Here is a 19,948-nt window from a genome sequence, read left to right as displayed (position 1 = left end):
ATCTATCCCATAGCTTTCTATCTATCGCTCGTATCTCTCTCTCTATCTCTATATCTACCTCATATCTATCTATATATCTATCTCATATCTATCTATCTATCTATCTATCTATCTATCTATCTATCTCATATATATCTCATCTATCTATCTATCTATCTATCTAGCTTTCTATCTATCTCATTATCTATCTATCCATCAATCTATCTATCTAGTTAATATCTATCTATCTATCTATCTATCTATCTATCTATCTATCTATCTCAAATATATCATATCTATCTATCTATCTATCTATCTATCTCATATATATCTCATCTATCTATCTATCTATCTATCTATCTATCTCATATATATCTCATATCTATCTATCTCATATATATCTCATCTATCTATCTATCTATCTATCTATCTATCATATATCTCATATCTATCTATCTATCTATCTATCTATCTATATTTATCATATCTATCTATCTATCTATATTTCTCATATCTATCTATCTATCTATCTATCTATCTATCTATCTATCTATCTATCTATCTATCTATCTATCTCATATATATCTCATCTATCTATCTATCTATCTATCTATCTATCTATCTATCTATCTATCTATCTAGCTTTCTATCTATCTCATTATCTATCTATCTATCCATCAATCTATCTATCTATCTATCTATCTATCTATCTATCTAATATCTATCTATCTATCTCAAATATCTCATATCTATCTATCTATCTATCTATCTATCCCATAGCTTTCTATCAATCTCATTATTTATCTATCTATCTATCTATCTAATTATCTATCTATCTATCTATCTATCTATCTATCTATCTATCTATCTATCTATCTATCTCATAGCTTTCTATCTATCTCATATCTATCTCATAGCTTTCTATCTACAGTATTTTGATAGTAAAGTCAAAATAATATGCAAACAGATACAATATAATGGGCATAATTGCTGGATGGCTGTGTAGCGATATAATAAGATTCTTGCTCATTATCTGTTGATTGAAGAGAAGTTGCATTTCTAGAGTTTTCATCTTATGTCTTACTCGGGCTTAATAAGAAATGCAGCCAAATGTTTGTCAAAAACCCACAAAAAATGAATGTTCGATAGGAGGATAAAACCGCCTCTCATTGTATTGGCCATATAGGGTCATAAGGACAAGAAGAGAGAGTCCCTTAGTAAGAGAGGCTCAGTAAGGTGTAAAGTATAATGAATAATATGACAAATAAATAGGATGTCCTATATTTTGGGATTTACCTCTGCGCAGCTCTGCAGCCTCAGGTCCGTTACTCTGCAAAAGGGTTATGGACCTTGGGATGAGATGTAAGACCTATGAGCTCTGAGCCCCCACCTCACATTAGTGGGCAAGGAATATATCTCTTGGGTGGCTCCCACAGCTGTCAAAATGTTTTTACAACCTGCCTTTCTATTAATAACCGTCATGTCTGCATGTTTGCAGGACAATATCAACTTCCAGTTATTCCTTATTTTTCTTCTCCCTGTAAAATATTGGGCAGGTGCAGCAAGGAGACTTTCTGCATGTTTGACTTTCTCATGCACCCAATAAATAATTGTCCCTTGATTCTCCTGGCTGCGATAAGGCGGATAAGAGGATCCAGGGATAACATCTGGGACCACGTCTGTCCAAGGCTATGGGCTCATTGCATGACGTTTTCCTAGTGCTGTGTACAGCTTTACTGCTCACAGAACCTTGAGTGATAACTGTTCTTTCTTTGAATAAGGAGATACTTTGGACATGAAATAATGAGCCCAACAAAAGAAAAATTCCCTTTATAGCGCCAGATTGAATTGACCCCTGTATAAAAAAAAAAGAAAAGTAAAACCTGCAGTACCCTTTATGGCCAATGGGTGTCGCAATATTGCAGATTCAAAAGATATATTTTTTTAAAGTGCAGTTTATTGACTATATTTGGGCAGGATTACGGTTTTCTATACTTCTATATAATCATACTGGTATGCAAATATGAAACATGCAGTACAATACTGATAAAACAGCATGTTTGTCTCCATGACAGGTCTCGTTCACCAATGCTTTTTTTTTTATTTGAAATTCCCCCCTACAGAGGAAATAATGGTGATGAGTTGGCAGCTATGGACTAATAAATGGTAATCACACTTATGCTGCATACACACGGGACGATTTTCCTGAATGATATGAACGATAACGATATCGTTGAACGATATATTGTTAATTTTTAGGCAGTGAATGATCGACTAACGACCAACGATGCGCGTTTCCGCATGGACGATAAAGATATCTTTCATCGTCCATGCATGCAGGCCAACTTGGACGATATCGTCAATTTTCCCTGTTCAGAGATGTGGCAGGATGACTCACTGAAAGATATCTTTAAACGATCTATGAACGATATCTATGAACGATATCTTTCAAAGATATCTTTCATGTCGTTGGTGGTACAGATCGTTCCGTGTCTATGCACCTTAAAGGTGCGTACACACTGGGCGATGAAAGTGGACGACTGAACGATAACGATATCGTTATCGTTCAGTAATTCACTATATCATCCATTTTTTACACCAAAACGATAAAACGATAATGACGACGCGTGTTCCCGCGGGTCGTTCGTCATTGTCGTTCATCCGGCAAACATGCAGGCCAACCTGACGATATCGTCAGGTTGCTGCATGTTGGGGAATGGGGGAGAGAGCCCGGCGCTGAACGATATCGTTAATGATATCGTTCAGAGGGTGTGCTCAATGTCATGAACGACACTGAGCACAGCCTGCCGGGGACACACTAGACGATATCGCTCAGGGAGCATATCGTCTAGTGCGTACGCTCCTATATGCATACACACGGTCAGATTTTTCTTCAGATGTGAACGATAACGATTTTAAAAATCGTTCATGTCTGAAAGAAAAATCTGACATGTGGGCAACAATGAACGATGAACGATGCGTGTTCCCATTTGTGAGATAACGATATTTGACATCTGAAGTGTTTGCAGTCAGCTTTGGACGATTCCATTTATTTTGATACAGTAAAAAATCGTTTGCAGATCGTTCAATCGTCCAATCGTTCATCTGACATATGGAACATACACACGGTCAGATTTGTCAGATGTGTCAGATGAACGATTGAACGATCTGAACGATTTGATGAACGATTTGACCAAAGATTTGAACGATTTGAACTATTATCTGACCATCGGGAACGCGCATCGTTCATCGTTCATCGGGCCTGATTCAGACCCGCTCGTGAGTGCTGAGCGCTCGCAAGCGGGTCGATGTTGCCCGAGTGCACATGCGCACGACAGAGGCGGCTCCGTCGTGCGCATGCGCGAGACCCGAATAACGACGGTCAAGCTGTCGTTATGGGTCTCGCACCAAAGGGGGCGTTCTGTCGATGGTGAATTGACAGCACGCCCCCTTTGGTGGGCGTGCCGGGGGCGTGGCTGCCCAGACGGAGGCTTTCCCATGGGAACGCCTACCGTCTGGGGCCGGCCCCACTGACATCACTAGTGTCTGATAGAGCCAAAAGCACTCCAGGGCTTGCGGATGTCTGATAGAGCCAAAAGCACTCCAGGGCTTGCGGCAGCAAGACCCTACCACAAGGGTCTCGTCGCAAGCCCGATGGTCACGAAAGATGACGTTTTGCCTCTTTCTGAGACCTGATTTTTGGAGGGAAATATCCGAACCTGGCGTACAAATCCGAACTAATCCGAGCCTGCATATCCCTAGTTACGAGTATACAACTAGAGAGACGAGTGATTAATGGTCTACTAACAGCACAGAATTCCTGGGTCCCCTGTCCACAGCGCGGTGGATATGGGGCTGTCCGCACAGACGGACAAATCTGTTTTAATGGGAAACTGTCATAATATTTGCAATTTATATATTTTGTCTAATGTACTCTGTATAAGTGTATAGTTATGGGCTATTTTGTGGGGGCAGCATTTTAGTTCATTGCTACTTATCTGAGTTATCTGTAGTCTGGGTAACCTGAGCCTGACTACAGGTGTGATATACTGAAGCCATGCATTTATTGCTCATTTATGTGCCGGAAGTGAAGACAGATGTGAGTCTGTGGGTGGGAAGAACTAAAAGAAAAATGCTGCCAAAATTCCCATTCAGGATCAAATCACCCAGGCCAGGGCTTGCTGGCAGGGCCCGGTGGGGGCCCTGGCTCGATGCCACCCCCCCTTCCTTACCTCACAGCAGCCCAGCACAGCAGTCTCCTATGCCTGTGGGAAGGAGCGATCACACTGCTTGCAGCCCCCTTCCTGGATTTGGCCAGGTCTGAGGGGCTAACAGAGCCCCCCTCCCCAGCGCGCTGCAAAAACGTTTTTTTTCCCCCTAAGGGGACATGGTCACACCTACCACTAATAGGCCATGCCCCCTTCCCCAGGCCCGATACGGCTTTCCACGCCCCTGACTACACAGCGTGGATTCAGCTGGCAGAAGGTGCCCCTCTAACCCTCCCCGGAATTAGGGCACTGTGCATGTGCGGTTATCAGAACCACACATGCGCAGTAGCCCCAGCAGCACTCTGAGCACATCGCAGGGACGTGCTCTTTTCGGAGCCCCTGTCCCTGCGATGTGCTCTATAATACAACCCGACGATGTCATGGCATTCTGCAATGCTAATATCACGCCCAGATCGCATTGTAAATGTGATTCATGATAAATGGGCACCTAAGTGCTTTATTCAGATTCTATTTAAATTACTCACTTTAGGAGATAAAACTCCATTTTCTATCATACTGCATGACATTCAATTCATAAGTACCTTAAGCATTTGACCACATTGGAGATTGTGAGACATTGGACCTCATTCAGAGGCGGTCGTTAGTTGCAAGCGGTCGCACTGAATCAGGACGGCCACTTGCATCCTGAACGACCGCTTCCTTGTCGATCGCTAAGCTGTTGGTTAACACCCACAGCTCTAGCGACCGACATGGGTGATGGTCGCGATGGTCAAGACCATCGCGACCATCAGGGCTTACGACCAGACCCTAAGGTTGGGTCTGGGCACTCGCAAGCCCCAGGGAGCTTCCTGCTCTGATCGAGCAGGTAGCTCCCCACTGACATCAGCAATGATGTCAGTGGGGCCGCCCCCAAACGGCAAGCGTTCCGGCGGGAACGCCTCCGTTTGGGCAGGCACGCCCCCTGCCCGCCTCCCAAATGGGGCGAGCTGTCACTCACCATCGACAGCTCGCCCAGTCTGCTGCGAGACCCCTAGCAACGAAGCGTCCGTCGCTAGCCGGGTCACGCGCATGCGCACGACGGAGCCGGCTCCGTCGTGCGCATACCCAGTGGGGCAACATCGAGTCAGTTGCGAGCGCTCAGGGCTTGCGACCGACTCTGAATGACCCCCATTGTCTGCACACAATACAGCATTTAATTACATTTCCTTGTAAAGACACAAGAACAACACGAAACATACAAAAATAAAACTCAATCCGGCTTTATAGCAGTCGGAGAGGATAATGTGATATATCTTTTATTCTTCCTTTTTTTTTATCTCCGCCTTATTTCCATCTGTTGTATAATAATAATATTACGTTGGAGAAACATATTTTGAAATAAGCTTCATTCTTCCGTTGATGTCAATGACGATGAGAGACAAAGCAATAATTTGATAAAGTATGTCTGTCATTGTAGTAATTATACTGAGAGATATAATGCTCCAGAGCACAACTAACAATACAGCAGTTACATAACATTAGTCAGAACTTAATATGAATTTCCTTTCACAGATCAAACTTTAGTCTATTATCCGACGCTTGATCTTAAAACCTTGTGGGTTCATTCAGGTACTGAAAATAACATCCCTATATTTTCCGCATATGACGCCACGCGTTTTGCGCCATATAACTTTGGACCAGTGATCCCGGGGCATCAAAGTGTTACTCAGCTGGCTCGCTGAGATTTTTAAGGTAAATTGAAGTGAAAGGGGATTTTCTATCACTGGGATAAGTGGCAAAATAAAATCAACTATATCAACGCGTTTTATTAACTAGATCTCCTAATGTTCTGCATTCTTTGAGGCAGTCTTTGGTTCTAGTCAGGCACAGAAAAGCCCAACATACAGTACTTGCACTATTGTAATATTAAGTATAAAAATATAGCTTATGTCAGATATAAAAATGCTTCAGTAAATAGTATGTAAGGGGTGAAAAAAATAACAGCCAAACAACCAATAGAAAATAATTTAAGGGGTTGGTCTATAAATGACTGTAATGTGGCAGCCTTATTGTTGATATGGTACATATACCTATGATTCTAGTCTGGAAAATGCTGTCACAATGAAGTATATACTGAAGGGCTGGCGGGTTTGACCTAAAAATTAGCAGCACTAAGCGCAAAACGCGTCATGATTTGGACTCACTATTATAAGTGCACAGTTCTTATACTTTGGGAGAGCTGGACACACTTCCAGGAGACATGGCTACACCCATAGTTAGGGGGTCACGCCCCTTACACAACGCACTTGCGCCAGCTTATCGGAGTGGGGGTACGTCTTCACGCTCTGACTTAGGGACACGCATGATAGACAAAAAGGCACACTTGAAAAAAATTATCTTTTTTTTCCTGCAGTTATTTAAGTTTGTAAATATTTTTTTTGGTGATTTTATGAGTCTATCGCTTATGAAGTGCACTAGGAAATGTTTTATAATGTTGTTTTTGAACGGCATTGCCTTGATGGTCCACTCAACAGAGAAGGCATGGCCAGTGACTGGATGGGGTTCGACCAGTCTGCAGAGAGTGTGCCTAGCACATAAAAAGCGCTAATCTGTCTCCACTACATCCGTTCACCTTTGTATTAAGAAACTAATATTTTCTGCCTTGGGACATACCGCCTGTCTCTGTAATGAAAGAGCAGGGCTCAGGTTCTTATTAATCAAACGTACAAGCAAAGTGATAACGCTTATATTGTAAGCTCTCTGGCCTGGTGAAAATTGTTAGAGATCTGGGTGTGTCTTTGGTGCTTGAACATAACCAATATTTGTGAGGCCTTCAGAAAAGAGTTGGCATTCAACAGTGGTAACTACTGTGCATTATGTTTTGTGTAGTGCTTGTTCGAAAGCTCTCTTGTATATACTGTTTATTAAGATGCTGTCTGCATTGTATATTGGTTTTAATGCTCTATGTATTATTGTATATTGTATACCATTCATTCAGATGCTCATTGTGTCTCTGTACTCTATATCAGTTAAAAAGATAATCGTTGTATTGTATGTCTCTCTGTATTGTATATAGGTCATTAGAATGCTCTTGTATTGCGTGGATGTGACTAAAATGCTCTTTGTATTGTATAGCTGTTACTAGAATGCTCTCTGTATTGTAGATATGTCATTAGAATGTTCTCTGCGTTGTATAGATGTCACTGGAATTCTCTTAGTATGATTTAAATGATGCCTGAATGTTCTCTGCATTGTAGAGCTGTCACTAGAATGCTCTCTGTATTGCAAAGATGCCACTAGAATAGTATCTGATTTTATTATTAGTTAGATGGGAATAGTAGGTGCTGTATTTGACAAAAGCTCTTTGACATAATTTTTTTTCCCCATCTCTATTGTTGGCTACTAAAAACCACACAATACAAACCGCGCTGACACATTGTTTCAGCAGGCCCACTTTTCCACTACAGTGTGTTTGCGAGCAGAGCCAGGGACAGTTGCTTGCGTTTGTCTCCCAGGCCCTTTCCTAGCCACTGCTGACCCCCTTATGTTTTAAATACAGTTTATTATAGGGCTGAGCAAACAGTTGTTAACAGGGCACAGTGCCTTTTGATGAGACTCAGGGGGTGCAGGCACCAATTGTCGGAACACCTCTCCGAGACAATACGGCACAAATGAAGCACTGATTTCTGAAACCAGAGGGTCGTGAGCACAACGAGACGTTTTTTCAAACACATCTTTTCCCAGTAAACATCTGACAAATATATTTGGATTTTCAAGACACAGATTTCCTTTTCATTTCCTAAAAATAACCAACACAACCGCCTTGGGAATAAAAATCAGCGATTACCTTGTCACGGGGCGGGCAAATATTAAGACTTTGTAGATTTTATATGCTCTAAAGATACTTCAGTAAAATCTCTGTAGGTGTATGTGTCAAAACTGGAATTTTATAACATTAACACCTTTAATAAGATTTTATGGTAAGGGCTTAGAGTGACCTTCAAATAAACCAGTTAAACTTTTTTTTTCCAGGAAAAAAGAAAAAAAACAAAAAAACACTACAGAATATTAACTGTTCTCAGAACTACGCAAAATGTAATAATGATGCGGATGAGAAGCACTATAAGTGACATCATTCCCCCTTCAGTTCTTTTTTTAGCAGCAGACATAAAATCTGGACCACCGCAGTTAAATCTCATTAGAGCTATTCTTAGACTTGTGTTAGCAGCACTTAGGATCCGCTGCCGAACCCCCTTTGATGGATTTGGGAGAATTGCTAGGAAAAAAAAATCAATGATGAGTTTGAGGATGGAGAGTACCTTAGGTCACAGTAACTAAGTAAATAGGATTCATCTTCCTGGAAAGGGTGACGGAGTCATCTCTTTGCTGGGAGATCAAGGGAGACATAAAAACTGAGTGAGGTATTTTATATCAGATAATCCAATTATTGCCATTTTCTCAATTAGTGTATTCTGTCTTGGTTATTCGGCCAACGCTGGAAGAAAATTGTAATATTTATTTTTTACAGTGTAATGACGCAAAATAAATGTTTGTGCAAGGAATGGAAAGTTCACTGTCTTGGGGTTTCGACTCCGCAAAATGAGTTTTCTTTTCATCCATGGGCAGGGCCGGATTAAGGCTTGTAGAGGCCATGGGGCAACTAAATTGTGGGCCCCATCACTAAAATTGCCACGGCCCCAAGCAGAGACTATTACGGTCATTACTTTGTCTCAGAGGCATTTCAAGAGAGATGGGGGCCCCATACGCGCACGCAGGAAAAAACCCTGCCCGGCGATCATTGGCGTAGGGATGTCGGTTTCAATAAGTGTAGTGCGGTCCGCACTACACAGTAACACCTGGCGGCGGTAGTGTTTGTTGAGTTAGACAGACTCTCATTGGCTGCTGCATCCACGGAGGGACCCAGACTGGAGCTCACTCATGAGCTCCGCCTTCCGGCTCCCGCAGTGGGTGATGGGAGAGATGGTATCGGGCAATTTTCACAGTGCTGATACCGGCGCTGATGTGGGACTCCAGAGTGGTATTAAAAATATGGCTGCAGGGTGTGCCTTTTGGGTCCCCCTGGGTGCCTCGCACACCCTGCACCCATTATAAATTTGCCCCTGCCTTGTAAGGATCGCAGCATACTGCTTCATGTCCGCTACACTGCTAGGAACCGACTCCCGGCAGCATAGCAGACATGATCTAGCAAACTGCCAGGGGTAACTGCAAGATTTTGAGTGGGGGGGTTATAGAGGGAGAGAGGGGGGGGCAAGGAGGGAGAGAGAGAGACAGGGAGGAAGAGGGTGGAGGGAGAGAGGAAAGGAAGGGAGACAGAGGGTGGGGGGAGGGAGAGAGAGAGAGTGATACAGGAATGGAGAGAGAGGGAGGAAGAGAATGGGAGAGGGAGACTAAGGGAGGTGGAGAGAGAAAGGGAGAAAGATAAGAGGAGAGAGAGAGAGAGAGACGGGGGGAGAGAAAGATGGGGAGAGAGAAAAAGGGGAGGAAAGAAAGAGAGGGAGGGCGGTGGGAGCAAGGAAGATAGAGGGAGGGAGGGGAGAGAAAAAGGGAAAGAGCGATAGGGAGGGAGAACAGAAAGGGAGGGAGAGAGAGAGAGAGGAAGAAGGGAGGAAGGGGCTGAGAGAGCGTGAACACACTACCTATTGCAGCATCAGGTTACTGATGGGGGGACTTCATGGCATTAGGCCCCGCGAGTTGCAGCGTTATCACGAGAGGAAGGGCTTCCATCCTCAGCCACGGCCGGACCACCCACTGTAGATATGCAGGCAAAGCTGTTTTCTTCTCAAGGTGGCCCAGTTCCAGCAATGTTTGCAGCATTGTCGGGGCCCCCAATGTGTTGGGGCCCCTGGGCGACCACCTCATTCACACCGCCTATAATCCAGCCCTATCTTTGGGTCTTTTGCTACTCTTGTTATATTATCTTCTTTTTTTCAAATTATTATCGCACGGTCACCAAAGAACCTGTTTGCAAGCAGTAAAATAACAGCCCTTCCCAATCTGTACCCATTATATAGGGATGGGAATCAAAAGATGTTTCATCTGAGCTGTTGATGGATTGGTTTCCAATGGTTTACCCTGAGATGGGGAGGATTCAATGTTTCCTCACCATCAATAGTTTAGGCTCTAATTTTAATTGGCTTCCACAGCCTGTCTCCAGCCAAGTAGCAAACAGCTTGGGCGGCGCTGGAAAGCTTGCAGGCCTGGCAGAGCCCAGCCTGCTCTGAGTCACAGCACAGCGAGAACACTGATTGGCTAAGCTAAGAGTCTGTCACATCAGGGAGGGCAGTAATAGGGTTGGGACATCGGAAGAAACATTGATGTTCTGTTACCAATTTTTTTTTTTTTTAGTGCTATTGATGTTTTCTTACCGCCGGCAAAAAGATCATTAACATTGATCTTGTCTTGCATGTTGGTGATAGCAGCTGCAAACACAGGTACAAGGACGCAGGCAAGGCATACAGGCCATGGACAGTGGGAGACATCGCACCTGCCATAGGACTGGTGCAAGATTTGATGGTGAGAATAATGGCGGTGTCTAAGGATGCTGACAGTGGGCGTTTCAGTCCTTGCACAGATGTACGCCAGGGAGGGGCAGTGTAGTGGCATTTGCATAAAGCCGCATAGACATCTGTTTAATATAACGATGTCCTGTGTGCCATCAGAAAAGGGGCTCAGTGCCACCACCTCGTACACCAACAGGGGTAAAGCACAGGGGAATTCTAAGCTAAATTTTCACATATGGTAATAAGATAACATTATCTTAATCCAGCGTGAGGACCATAAGGTTCCAGCGGACAAGGGGAAGCTAGTTCTACAAGAGGCAGGGAGCTAACACCATAGGTCATTTCTCATAAACACCCTGGCCCATATTGGATTATATTCAACGATGGTCCCTTCCTGCAATGGGATAGAGCGTATTGTTTGTTGGTCTGAGGTCACGGAACCTCTCCACACCTCAAAGATTGGGGCCATACCTTAAAGGTGATACATTTACGGCCATAACAACCTACTGTATGCAGAAAAGGGGAGGAGAGAGAGCAAGGTCTCAGTTTGAAAAACAGTCAAAACACACAAGTCACCCTCCCCACTCATCGTTCAGGGGGTCCTGTGGTATTGGAATGGGTTAAAATAAGCCAGTTTTTGACATTTTGGGAAGACGAAGGTCCCTCTTCATTATGTGTACAGTATATTATAGAAATGTTCTGAATAAACCTATATCTTACTTGGCAGAAAGATATGTCTTCTGAAGAAACTGCTTCTTAAACAACAGCAAAGAAACTAGTCAAGGATCTAAGGAAACTCTGCCTATTTGCTATTACCTACAGAAACTGCTACAGCCGACTATTCTATCCTTTGTGCTACCAGCCAGAGAAGTGTGACCACCTGCATTCTCCCTCCTAGAGACTGTGGGGTCTATTTACTAAGCAGTGTTAGGAGTGAAAAGTGATAAGGTACCAGCCAATCAGCTCCCAACTGTCATCTCACAGGCTGTGTTTGAAAATTGACAGTTGGGAGCTGATTGGCTGGTACCTTATCACTTTTCACTCTGTCTCCTAACACTGCTTAGTAAACAGACCCCTGTATCTGATGGACATCGCCAGTCTGCCTCGCAGTATCAAACCAATGGGGAGAAATGAACCCACAATGACTATGTACTAAAGGAGTAGTAAGATCGGAATGAGAGAGTTGAAAGTGCTCCTCACTAACGCTTATACTTTCACACTGCGATACCTTATGGACATTTGAGTCTGGATATTACATCTCCCCAAAAGGAGGTTGAGTCAGATGCTTTATTTGGCATTTGGTTGGAGACAAGGGTCACACGATCAGCTGTTGAACTAGAAAAGAGGTAAAATTTGGTGCCGCACTGTTCAGGCAGTAATATATAGAATAAAACTCTGACTGCTGCCAGGAAAATACCAAAGCAGGGAATATAGGGCCTGATTCAGAGCCGCTCGTAAGCGGCCGCTCGTTCCGAGCGATGTTCGCACAACTGCGCATGCGTACGGATTGTAATACGCATGCGCGAACCAGTCAGTGCGGACGAAAATCGTGTGCTCGCTAAATAGCGAATGCCTGCTATTTTGAGTGACAGTAGGAGGCGTATGTGGGTGGTAACAGGGGAAGGTGCTTGAAAACGGGGAGTGGAGATCAGAACGCAGGCGTGCCTAAAGGACAAAACGGGCGTTTTAAGGGTGTGCATAATTAACAAAGCAGCGTCATCGACCACGTCACTTGGTTGTTTTATAGTCAGAACTGCTCGCATGATTGTGGTAGGAAAAACCAACCACAAGAATAGCGAGCAGTTCATACCCCGTCCGATGTACTCGATTAATCTAATAAATAGCGGACATGACGTAGGATGCGAGCGGCCAGGGGGTGTTTTTTTCAAAATTACGTTCGCATGTTTTGTTCGCTCGTTCAGACATAGAGGCGTGAACAGACCGCAAAGAGAAAACGGTTAATTTAAATAGCCAGCCCCTTTTTCTGGACGAGCGAGCGCAAATAGCGTCCAGCTCTGAATCAGGGCCATATATACCTGCTCACAACTAACACAAGAAAAGAAAAAAAGGTATTCCAAGGCGCTGTCAGAAACAATAACATTTACTCATAAAAAACATACATACAATTTGCAATACAATGAATACAGTATAACCTGTGACCATGGTCCCCCGAGAATTAGTAAGTCCAGAGGAGAAAACAGATATCTCTGGGCCCAATTGGCTCCCTCAGGAGACATTCTCCTGAGGAAGCCACTGCCTTGTTGTGAAACGCGTAGAGGCTTCTGGATTCTGGATATGACGCTATGGGCCTGATTCAAAGCCGGACGCTATTTGCGCTCGCTCGTTCAGAAAAAGGGGCCGGCTATTTAAATTGAGCGCTCGCTCTTTGCGGTCTGTTGACGCCTCTATGTCTGAGCGAGCGAACGAAACATGCGCTCGCTATTTTGTAAGGACGCCCCCTGGCCGCTCGCATCCTACGTCATCTCCGCTATTTATTAGATTAATCGAGTACGTCGAAAGGCGTCTGAACTGCTCGCAGTGCTTGTGGTAGGATTTTCTTACCGCAATCATGCGAACAGTTCAGGCTAAGAAACAACCAAGTGACGTGGTCGATGACGCTGCTTTGTTAATTATGCACACCCTTAAAACGCCCGTTTTGACCGTTTGGCACGCTCCCGCGTTCGGATCACCACTCCCCGTTTTCAAGCACCTTCCCCTGTTACCACCCACAAACGCCTCATCCTGTCACTCAAATTAGCAGGCACTCGCTATTTTGCGAGCACTCGATTTCTGACTGCAATGACTGGTTGGCGCATGCGCATTACGGTCCATACACATGCGCAGATGTGCGAACATCGCTCGCAGCGAACGAGCGGCCGCTTATGAGAGGCTCTGAATCAGGCCCTATGACCGGTCATCACTAACAGTATTCCTCCGGACTTCACACTATGTGCACGGCCAGTTTGGTGAACCAGAGACGGTGAGGTGCACACCGCTAACAGCGCTCACCTCTCAGGTGAGGTACACACCGCTAATAGCACTCTACAGACAGTGCAGCATGATGCGGCTGCACTGACAGACACACAGCCGCACTATACCGGTTGTGCCGGGAGTCATAAATATATTGAAAAAGGATAATATATATGTATGTATATAAAGCGCTGAAAGAGAGTCACTGAGGGTGGGTCTCACTACTTAAAACATCAAATAAATAATTATAAAAATAAATATAATAGTAAATATATAATCGTATAAAAATCAATAATACCAGAGTAGTCTCTCTGGGAGACAAACACAAACCAAAAATGTATATAAACACTACGGCGCACGTGTGACTAATACATGTAATAACCAATAAAAATAATATGGCTATTATATAATGCTACTAGCATGAAACTAGAGTTGTGTGGAAACCTTCATAAATTGCACAATTTAATAAATATCATAGACATAATAACATATAAATAGTGTGAGTAAATACATAGATTGTATATATAGATAAAAAGTGTAGTATTAAATCAGAGGTGTTTCTCTCGCATGGATAATCAATCGTGTGCTGATGATAAATAGTCTTGTAGATACTATATAGTTACCAGTACCACTCTCAAGTGCAGTGTGCAGGTAGTGTCCCAGATGGATTTATTCTCTACAACCTGTGTAGTCCTATTGAGCTTATGTGAAGAAGGGATTTCATATGGCACGGTGTCACTCCAAATATAGACAGTGTGGATGGTATCCAAGTGGGTTAGTAATATCCTGCAGCTGGTGCAGTCCCTTGTATCTTGGTCTCCAGTGTCCCAATCAGGAACAAGTGTGTCCAGATGACACTGTCTATGGTCCATGATGCTCCTTATCCCGTTGCTATAGATGGCACAACAATGAGAATGTGGTAATCTTTTTCCCAATGAGAATGTAAATGCTCAGCGAACACGAAAATCCAGTAAATCCAAAGTATGGAAACCTCTGTTTTCAGCCTGACGCGTTTCTCTGTACCTGACAGCTTTATCAAAGGCAATGAATGATCTACACCCAGCTTCTGCTTATAAGTATCCTTTTCAATCATTTACATTCTCATTGGGAAAAAGATTACCACATTCTCATTGTTGTGCCATCTATAGCAACGGGATAAGGAGCATCATGGACCATAGACAGTGTCATCTGGACACACTTGTTCCTGATTGGGACACTGGAGACCAAGATACAAGGGACTGCACCAGCTGCAGGATTTACTAACCCACTTGGATACCATCCACACTGTCTATATTTGGAGTGACACCGTGCCATATGAAATCCCTTCTTCACATAAGCTCAATAGGACTACACAGGTTGTAGAGAATAAATCCATCTGGGACACTACCTGCACACTGCACTTGAGAGTGGTACTGGTAACTATATAGTATATACGAGACTATTTATCATAACCACACGATTGATTATCCATGCGAGAGAAACACCTCTGATTGAATACTACACTTTTATCTATATATACAATCTATGTATTTACTCACACTATTTATATGTTATTATGTCTATGATATTTATTAAATTGTGCAATTTATGAAGGTTTCCACACGACTCTAGTTTCATGCTAGTAGCATTATATAATAGCCATATTATTTTTATTGGTTATTACATGTATTAGTCACACGTGCGCCGTAGTGTTTATATACATTTTTGGTTTGTATAAATATATTGAAGCGCAATTTATGATGATAAATGACTTGTCGGTGATCTCAATTTCATATGAGTTATATATAGTTAAATATCTGCATATGTACTCAGGCCCTGATTCAGAGCCGGACACTCTGACAGAGAGCTCACTCTGACAGGCCGTCCCTCCTACCTTTTGGAGCGGCCTCCTGGCCGCTCGCATAGCTGTGGGTGACCACCCACAGCTATAGCGAGCGGCCAAAATGATGGTCGCGATGGTCTTGACCATCGCGACCATCGGGCTTGCGATGAGACGCTTGCGGTAGGGTCTCGTCTGCCGCAAGCCCTGGAGTGATTTTGGCTCTATCAGAGCCGAAAGAACTCCCACTGACATCACTAGTGATGTCAGTGGGGCCGGCCCCAGACGGTAGGCGTTCCCATGGGAACGCCTCCGTCTGGGCAGCCACGCCCCCGGCACGCCCACCAAAGGGGGCGTGCTGTCAATCACCATCGACAACACGTCCCCTTTGGTGCGAGACCCATAACAACGGCTTGGCCATCGTTATTCGGGTCTCGCGCATGCGCACGACGGTGCCGCCTCCCTCGTGCGCATGCACACTTGGGCAACATCGACCCGCTTGTGAGCGCTCAGCGCTCGCAAGCGATTCAGAATCAGGCCCTCAGTGCAATATCTCTGGTGAAAGATTGACTCTTCACACTGTCCATAAAGCTGCATACACACACAACGATTTTATGAATGATTTTATGAACGATTTTCTGTCAGATTTTTTAAAGTGTAATCATGAACGATTTTTTGAACTACAAACGATTTTTGGAACTTCCCTTAATGAAAATCATTCAGTTGGTCAGTCAGAATGAACTACAAACAATAATCGTTCATCGTTATAACTCAGAAACTGAACGATTTTTTCAACGATTGAACGTTAACGACGTTGTTATAGTTAAATCGTTCAAAAAAACGTTACGTGTGTATGCACCTTTAATGGTGCATACACACGATCAGATTTTTCCTTCAGATATGAACGATAACGATTTAAAAATCGTTCAGTCGTTCATATCTGAAGGAAAATCGTTCATATCTGACATGCCTGAACGATGGACGATCAACGATGCGCGTTCCCGTTTGTCAGATAACGATATCTGACATCTGATGAGTTTGCAGTCAGACTTGGACGATTCCATTAATTTTAATGCAGTCAAAAATCGTTCAATCGTTCAATCGTTCAAATCGTTCAAAACTTTGGTCAAATCGTCCAAATCGTTCAAATCGTTTAATCGTTCAGTCGTTCATCTGACAAATCTGACAAGTCTGACAAATCTGACCGTGTGTACGCTCCATAAGGTGCATACACACACAACGATTTTTTGAACGATTATCGATAACAATATCGTTTATCGTTCAATCGTTGAAAAAATCGTTCACTTTCTGAGTTAAAACAATGAACGATTATCGTTCATGCGCGTTCACGTTTGTAGTTCAGTCAGACTGACCAACTGAACGATTTTCATTAAGGGAATATGCAAAAATCGTTTGTAGTTCAAAAAAATCGTTTTGTTACCAACGATTTTCTGAACGATTTTCTCAACAATTTTCTGTCAGATTATCTGTCAGATTTTTTAAAGTATAATGAACGATTTTTTTGAACTACAAACGATTTTTGCATATTCCCTTATTGAAAATCGTTGAGTTGGTCAGTCTGACTGAACTACAAACTACAAACGTGAACTCTCATGAACGATAATCGTTCATCGCTTTCACTCAGAAAGTGAACGACTTTTACAACGATTGAACGATAAACGATAACGTTAACGATAATCGTTCAAAAAATCGTTGTGTGTGTATGCACCTTAACTATTGGAAATTTGCCCCAGTTGGGGCCAGAGATATCTGTTTTCTCCTCTGGACTTACTAATTTTTGGGGAACCATGGTCATAGATTATACTGTATTGATTGTATTGCAAATTGTATGTATGTTTTTTATGAGTACATTTTATTGTTTCTGACAGCGCCTTGGAAGAGCTGTTGAACTATACTGAATAGCTGCCCTGTATTGGACTTTTTCTTCTCTTTTCACTACAGTATCTATTATAAGAGCAATAGAAAAGTGATAACTATTTGCAGCAGACTGTATGTTGTGCTAATTTACATCGAAAAGTATTTTTAAATGTTGATGTATTAATACAAATTCTTATTAAATTGATTAAAATATTTATGTGTGCTCTTTGTTTTATAAATAACATTTTTAATACTGTAATGGTGACTCTGTTAGTTAATGAATTACAGTAAAATACTATATAACCTTTATTGCAATTCAACTATTAGGTAACTCTGCTATAAAGCTACATTTTTTAAATGGAAAATAAAGTTTATTAAGTTGGAAATAAGCGATAAAAATGGGTCCAGCAATCAAATCGTTAGGAGATATCGATTGTAATTATTAGAATATTCTTAAGTATCCAAGGTGCTGAATTATTCTTTTATTTGATCTTTAAGGATGTTAAGTCAATATACTAATAGGTAAGTGGGCGATCACTAGAGACTCATTTACTGTGTATCATTGTAGCATTTCCTATTCCTTTGAGACAACATCTTCTCTTTAATTGGCGATATAACCTCACTTTTGAAGGTACTAGCACATAACGTAAGTTAATTGCCACAAACCAGAATCTGTAGTTGGAAATATAATGAGTCTTATTGTTAGAGAATGACAGTAGTGTATTCCCAATATCCAGAATTACATGCTGGGAAACAAAGTGTGAATATAGAGATTCAATGGGGAATAGCTATTCAAAATAAATACATTTATGGAATATCCCCGAAATCAAGGCAAATATTAAGGATCCCCTGAATGTATGTATGTATGTATGTGAATTTTGTTAAATGCGGGTGATACTTAGGGGTATATGTATCAAAGCTTGATGTGAGATAAAATTGTGAGATATATATCACCAACCAATCAGCTCCAAACTATCATTTCTTAAACACAGCCTGCAAAATGTAAGTTAGAAGCTGATTGGTTGGTGATATAGATCTCACAATTTTATCTCACATCAAGCTTTGATACATAAACCCCATAATCTCTTATTTCCACACAGTTTATTGGGACAGGGATGCGTAATGCCAGGTACACACTAGACGATATGTCATATGATCTGGCCGGATCGAACGACATATCGGGTCCTTCGTCTAGTGTGTACCCGCTATGACCCTGACGATGTTCACTCCCGTGCGCCGTCAGCGACATCGCCCGTCAGACCTGCATGCAGGTCCGACGTGCGACATCGTTGGCGAGGGCCATGCTGCCGAATGAACCTGAAAATAAAGTGATCGCATTAACAATTTTTTCTTTACACAACGCAGCGATGGGCTCCTATCGCCAATCGTCCCTGCTGGATGCGAGAACTAAAATGCTGGCAATCCTTCATATCTTATTGCTGCGATAAGTGTTGATAATAAATTATAAATATCAGGACCAAGTTCCGATAATAATACATTTTCCCCTAAGTGTAATTTAAATAGGCTCTTCTTAATTACTTGGCGATAATGCCCCAAGCGGAATCGGTGTGTAATGCAGCCGGATCAAATACCGACAGCGGCAGCCCGACAGACCGAAATCCCGACTGCAGCAGGTAAGTACCTTAACCATCCCCTCTCCTTACCTTAACCCTCCCTTAGGGGTGCCTAACCCTAACCTTCCCCCTTAGTGCCTAACCCTAACCTCCTCCCCTAGTGGTGCCTAACCCCCCCCCTTCCCTACTCTAACCCTCCCGGGGTGTGCCTAACCCTAAGTCCCCCCGGGGATACCAGCGGGATAGTGCCCGCCTGTATCCTGACTGCATCCTGCCCCAAGCTAATATGCTCTGACCACTAGTGGCGATTTTTTTTTCTAATTAATAGTGTCCCCTTAATAGTACGGGGGACTCAGCACAATTTGTTACAGTATCATAATTTCTAGCAGTACTGAATTATACTGTATTAAAGTGAATAAGAACCTATTAATATAATCACAATACCCTGAAATAATTGGGATGCCGGACATTCAAATGCCAGATCTACAGTATTCTGGAGGAAGAATCATATGTAGCTTATTAGCAAGAGAAGTTACTATCCCAGCTGGATGTCGACTTTTCCAAACATCTGTAAGCTGCAGGCTATGGAGAGCAGATGAGAACCCGGTAGATGGCTACTGGTAGATGGCTACTGGTTTCAGAATAAGGCAGGATTGCAGAATGTCCATTCATAATTTTTTTTTTTAATGGAAACTTATCTATAGCAGTTAGACAGTAATGTATGATTAGCAACTAATTCAGAAGTGTTTGAGTACCTAATTGCTGCACCCCACAGTCAGGAGAGAGGCCATTATGATACAATTCAGACTTTCCAATAAAGTATGGCATGACTAATGACACCACAGCTAAGTGGCACCAGGGCTGTAACTATTGGTTGGCCAGGATGGCATACGCCAGGGGCGCTGGCCAACCAGGGGTGGCACTGACAGGCTCGGCCACCCACAAATGTAAACCTAGAGAGGCCAGGGAAGGTTCTTAGGTTCTTCACAGTATACTCCA

General features: G+C 42.8%; 1 protein-coding gene across 1 annotated transcript in view; it reads right to left on the bottom strand.

Annotated features, from left to right (window-relative positions):
- MSS51 (MSS51 mitochondrial translational activator) overlaps positions 1-1,362 on the bottom strand; it is a 69,495-nt gene extending 68,133 nt beyond the window's left edge. The window contains exon 1 of the mRNA XM_088464590.1: positions 1,276-1,362. The gene's annotated coding sequence lies outside the window, so the exon portion shown is untranslated. The remainder of the gene's footprint in view (positions 1-1,275) is intronic.
- Positions 1,363-19,948: the final 18,586 nt, after the last annotated feature.

Source organism: Taudactylus pleione, unplaced genomic scaffold (genome assembly GCF_031769625.1).
Source record: "Taudactylus pleione unplaced genomic scaffold, aTauple2 ptg000061l, whole genome shotgun sequence".
In the NCBI taxonomy this organism is placed as follows: domain Eukaryota; kingdom Metazoa; phylum Chordata; class Amphibia; order Anura; family Myobatrachidae; genus Taudactylus; species Taudactylus pleione.
This window is presented reverse-complemented; position numbering and strand designations above follow the sequence as displayed.